The following is a 6,000-nucleotide window of genomic DNA, read 5'->3' as shown; positions in this document are numbered from 1 at the left end:
CTCCCTCTGTTTCCATCTCCTCCCCCCCCCCCCCCCCCGGCATTTCTTTGTATTTCTCCAGTACCCTTGCACTTTCCTTCCTTTGTTTTTATTTCCCCTCCTCCCTCCTTTGCTCCCCCCTAGGGTTGTCACATGCCTACTGGCACTTTAGCAGCCAATGGGAGAAAGAGTTGTGATATTCCTACTGACACTCCAGCAGCCAATGGGAGGAAAAGGGGGAAATCTGAAAAGCTGCAAGTAGCATCAGGCCTCTCCAGGAATTGCCAGAAACTCTATGGTAAAACTATAGTTTCACATAGTGTCCAGAAATTCCTAGAGAGACATGAAGTCCCAGAACTGACATCATGCCATCACTGATAGAAAACCCTCCCCCATGTCCCTGTCCCACCCAGTCACCTGCTGGTTGCCATTAAGCCTGGCAAGCCCTATTTCCCCTCTTGGTTTTTCTTTTGTTTGTCCCCCAAATCTCTTTTTACCCCTCCCATGGCTTTCCTTAATTTACAACCAACCATTTTTGTTTTGGCTCCACCTCCTGCAGAATCCAATTTTAGATTTGGCTCTGCTTCCTGTGGCAGGCGTTCTAGAGTGGCAGTCTGTGTCCCCCTTGCATAAAGCTGTTCTTCAGTGTCTCGCCTCCCTCCAAAACTTCTATCCTTATCTGAGTGAGGCCATGTGTTTTCCTTTTTTAAAAAAATCCTGCCAAGTGAGCTGTGGAAGTGACTGGGTAATCTGATTGGAATGGCCATATTTACTTCCCTCTTTGTGCACTTTTCAGAAGGGAATGTCTTTGTAAGAGGGAATTGATTCCCCCTTCACATCTGCACAGCTCCCAGAATTTGTAATTTAAAGGCTATTGTAGTGCATGCTACTACAGTACTTGATACAGTTTTCTCCTTCCCATGAAGTCTGTGGTGTGTGTGGGAACAGGTGGCAGCAGTGAGGCATTCTGGCATTAATATACGTTAGTTGGCTGTTTCCATACTGGGCTGATACAAGGTCCTTTGGTATGCTGTTTAAATGACTGGTAGGTGTTGGTATCATTGTGGACTCCAGTGAAGCTGCTGTGGTCTCTCTCCAAGGTTATTTTGCCATTTCTTTTTTGTACTAAGTATGCATAGAAATTGACAGGGTATTCTAGTATTGCACCAACATCCAGAATTTTGGATTGAACAGTTATATTCCCATAGGAATTTCAGTAATGATTTGTGCTGTATCCATATGTTTATGAGAATTAATAATACATTTTCTAGGGAGAATACTCATTTTTAGAATAACAACTAAGCAATTTTCCAAGGTGACTACTTCTGGTGTGATATAAAAAATGGTTTAATGAAAATTATAGAGATCTTCATTTTAAGGGTATCAAACTCTTGAGAGATAACATTTTTAACTCTACCTCTAATTTTAGTATTTAAAAGATTAGTCTTTTGAGCTTTTATTCTGTCTCTGGATAGTACCCCTCAAATGTAAGGGTAGTCTTAAATACCTCTTGCAATCATTGAATTAGATTAGTTATGGTGACTTTGAAATCACAATTGGCAAGGGATGCAACAGATCAGAAACAAAAATCTTTGATGTGACTATCCATTCTGATTATTAATTACTCATTCAAAGTTCACAGAAAAGCAGCTATTGTGGAACATTAATTACACTTCATTTCAATGAAATCCAATACACAATAAAGAAAAGAGCTTCGATTAACATATAAATGTCACTTCCATTATCAAACTGAGCAGCAAAGTGCTTTTATTTTCATTACTGATTTCTCTGGAAAATGTTTTGCTAATGGACTTGTTCAATGTAAGCGTTCCAACCTATTGACAAAGATAATCGTCTTGTGACAACAGTGTCTCCCTTTGATGCTACATCTGAAATGAGATTTCAGGTCCCTAGATATGTTCTTGTACAATGAAGGTAGGCTATTAAAAATGTATTCGTACGCAGATTCTACAAGGCTGACCTGAATATATATATTTTAGCACTTAAGCTCTGTGCAAGCAAGAAAACTGGGCACACATTTTGTTTCTTTTTCACTATGGCGCTTTCCGCACTCTACTTTTAATCCATGTTCACCGTGGTGTTCTCCAAGCAATTCTGCACTAAAATCAAATTCAATCTTCTTTTTAATTTGCCCCCCCCCCAGTTCTGAACTAAAACTGAATTCAACCTTCTTTTTATTCTGTTTTCTTTTTCCTGTTCTGCCTTACATTACCTCCCTTCAGTGGTCAGCCTGGTTTCAGCCTGCTGTTGCCCTGGGTTTGTTGGATGCTGTTTTGCCGTGGGCTTAAATCACCTCGATTCAAACACTAACAGGCAAACGTGGAAAGGACCTATATGAGCCACAGTAGAATTAGCCAATAGAATTAGCCAGTAGCAAACCAGAGTTGTACTGCACACCTTTATGAGACTGCTTAGCTTTAGGGAATTTTTTAAAATAACATTTTAGGAAAATAGGCAGGTAAAGTTTTTGTCTGTTTGAATGGGACTGAACATTTTTTCCCCTAGGCCTGCTGGCAACCGTATTAGGAAAAAAGCCAGAAAGGCCAAAGGGCGATAAAAATTCCTTCTATAGAAAACTCATAAACGACTTTATGACAAGCTTTTTTGTTGATTTGTTCATTCTGTTATAGTTATTGATGTGATCTTTTTGCTAATTAGTTGTATTTTAAATGGTAATGTGTTGTAATTTGTAAGCCTCCTTGAGCTCTCTTTTGCTGAAAAAAATATGAAGATACAAATAAGTAATAAGTAGCCTACCTTTCACTAACTGCTGCAGCAAGTTTATTCCAGTGTTAGTCTAGAAGGCTGTCTTGTGCTCACCTGTGCAAGCTCCTATCAGCAGATATGATTTTATTAATTTTATTGTATTTGGAAATCAGAAATACAGATCACCATAGACAAGTGACAGTGAGAAATATATATAGAAGCAACTTCTCCATGTCAGCATCCCCTGTTGAAACAGGGAAGTGGTGAATGGTATTGGAATTGGGTGGGGTTTTTTTACACAAAGTACTATGTACATGGCTACAGGGAACTAGTACAAAACTAATAACTACAATTCATTAATCCATATAAGCATAGTTTGTAATATAATAACCAGTAATAAACATATATCAGAGTCCTAGGGTTCCAAGTTATAACAAGTTCCATCTATATATATATTTAAAAGAAAGTCCCCTCACCATAAAATCAACGCCCAGGCCAAACCGCTGGACCTAGAGACAGCAAATTCGGGAGAGCTACCATGGCATAGGTGCTCACTAAGAAGGGATTTTTTAGAAATTTGACCCCTAAGTTGGTCAAAAGGGGGAAAATGTGCTCCCCCCATTGATTCCTATGTGGCTCCCAGGCCTGCACCCCCCACTCTCTGATTGGTCAAAGCTCAGTATTCTGAGGTAAAAAACCCCCAACAGTTACAGTGGACTGCACAGAGCTAATGATAGTTGAGGAAATCAGGAGTGGCCAACAACCACCTGTGAGGTGAAGCAAAGCTGCTGGCCCAGCCTCTCTGATGGCTTCCAACACACTTCCCCCACTTCCTACACCTAACAGGCGGTTGTCTGTCAGGTGCAGCCCCACCTCCACAGTGGCTTCTAATACTCCTCCCCCATCCCCCTCCTACCCTGGACAGGCAGCTGCCTGTCAGGTGTAGGAGAGGAGGTGGGATGCTTACAGCCGCCAGGGAGGTTTGCTCAGCAGGATTACCTTAGCACTGCTGCTGGCCCAGCCTTTAAATACAATCCCCCCAACACCAGACAGGCTGGTGTCTGTCAGGTGTAGGAGCAGAGCCAGTGTATGAATGTTTATGGGGAGATAGTAAAGGACATTGCTAGGAGCCATTTCGATGTGTGCCGCCCTCATAAAGCTGAAGAAATGTCCACCACAGCACCACTCCCTCACACCAACTCCCCCTCACACCTCTCACCTCTTACTGCCCCCAAGAAAGCTCCTGGCAAACATCAAGCCAGATACACCAATGCTACAAGGAGGAGGCAACTTAGGAAGGCAGCAAAGAGAGCCAGTTTGGTGTAGTGGTTAAGTGTGCAGACTCTAATCTGGGAGAACCGGGTTTGATTCCCCACTCCTCCACTTGCTCCTGCTGATGTGACCTTGGGTCAGTCGCAAGCTCTGGCACAGCTGTCCTTGAAAAAGAGCAGTTTGTGTCAGAGTTCTCTCAGCCCCACCCACCTCACAGGGTGTCTGTTGTGGGGAGGGGAAGGGAAAGGAGTTTGTAAGCCGCTCTGAGACTCCAAGTGAAGGGCGGGGTATAAATCCAATCTCCTCCTCCTCCTCCAGAGACATTTGCACATAGTACTCCTGCAGTGCACTGAGCTGCACAGACCAAGTATCAGCAAGATCACCCTGAGGTGGTCCGAATAACACAGTCTCCATATGAGCAAAACAATCCAGGAATACAAGTAGAGAAGCCATCACTTTTGTGGAAGGTGGCAGGAGTTGGCTTAACAGACGACCGCTTCTTAAATGGACAGTTCTATGTGGCCTGCTCCAGAGTGAGCTCATCAAACAGCCTGGTCATCCTAGCACCTGAGGGCAGAACCACTAATGTGGTCTAGAGAAAGGTCCTTCAGTAGAGAAAGAAAAAAGTACGTATGTCTCACTTCATTTCTTATACTACAATCTTCTCCATTAGAATTCCGACAACAAATGTCACATTTCAAATTTCACATCATCAGTATTATAGCTGGATTTACGGAACTTAAATACCGTAGTGAAGCATGGGTAGCAGCTTGTGTGTGTGTGTGTTCCAATCCTCTGATTTCAATCAAGCAAAATTAAGTGGTGCACTTGGTTTGGAATTCTAAGATAAGAGAAATCCTGATGAAGATTATTTCAAAATGGGAGTGAAGCCGGCAACCCGTCCCACCTATTGCTTCATTAATCATATCTGACAGGAGAATGTTTGAAAGAGTTGAAGACTGGAACTGTTACTGCTTCATTTACTCTATTTGAAAGAAGAACTATATACAGGACTTCTCTCCTACTGAAAAGAAGAAGTGGAACATGTTACATGTCACTCCTGAGAAGAGGAACTCCAGGATTTTTATATATGTTTATTACTAGTTATTATCTTACAAACTATGCTTATATGTTGCTGTAGACTTACCGGGTTGTGTGGCCATGGAAACAACCCATAAAATCTACAGCAACTAATGAACTCCATCCATGAAAGACTTCGACAGCATATGCTTATATGGATTAATAAATCGTGTTTATTAATTTTGTACTGGTTCCCTACAGCCACATATGTAGTACTTTGTGTAAGTCTGTTTGTGGCTGTGTTACTACTTTTATATTGGAACAGTTTTTACCATACTACTTTAATTTTATTTATTTATTTATTATTTCAATTTATATCCTGCCCTTCCCGCGAACAGGCTCAGGGGGGCTCACAACAATAAATACAAATAATCTAAATGAATACAATAAATAACACAGTAAAACCAGTTTAAAATTAAAAGTAATTAAAATATTTAAAGTGGGTGTGAAATGCAATAAAACCAGTCACTACAGCTGGGAAAAATAATATGGCCTGACGAAGGGTCGAAACAGAGATTTACCTGGGACATCCATTGTCATGGTTAATACTATGTGCTTAACCTCCTGTATTATATTATGGTTTAACATCATATGTTTAAATTCAGTTTGTACTTGTACTGCATCTTTAAAAACATTTAAGAGATTTTTTGTAATTTCAAATAGAATTTTGTGCATATTCTGGGGAAAATAAGTTGGCTGATGCCGAGCCATAATGGTCTCATGTAGCAGCTAGAGGGAGGCCAGCTGGTAGATGCCCACTGCCTCAACCAAAGGCCTGGTAGAACAGCTCCATTTTGCGGGCCCTGTGAAACTGCAACAGGTCTTGCAGGGCCATGATCTCAATCAGGAGCATGTTCCACCAGGCTGGGGCCAGGAACGAAAAAGCCTTGACCCTGGTTGAGGCTAGATGGGTATCTTTTGGGCCAGGGACAACCAGCAGAT

At 41.6% G+C, this 6,000-nt stretch overlaps 1 protein-coding gene across 1 annotated transcript in view; it reads left to right on the top strand.

Moving 5' to 3' along the window:
* ADGRG6 (adhesion G protein-coupled receptor G6) overlaps positions 1-6,000 on the top strand; it is a 132,687-nt gene that overhangs the window by 19,777 nt on the left and 106,910 nt on the right. The gene's annotated exons all lie outside the window — the stretch shown is intronic.

The sequence above is a fragment of the Gekko japonicus genome, unplaced genomic scaffold, assembly GCF_001447785.1.
Source record: "Gekko japonicus isolate JY-2015 unplaced genomic scaffold, Gekko_japonicus_V1.1 scaffold114, whole genome shotgun sequence".
Classification (NCBI taxonomy): domain Eukaryota; kingdom Metazoa; phylum Chordata; class Lepidosauria; order Squamata; family Gekkonidae; genus Gekko; species Gekko japonicus.
This window is presented reverse-complemented; position numbering and strand designations above follow the sequence as displayed.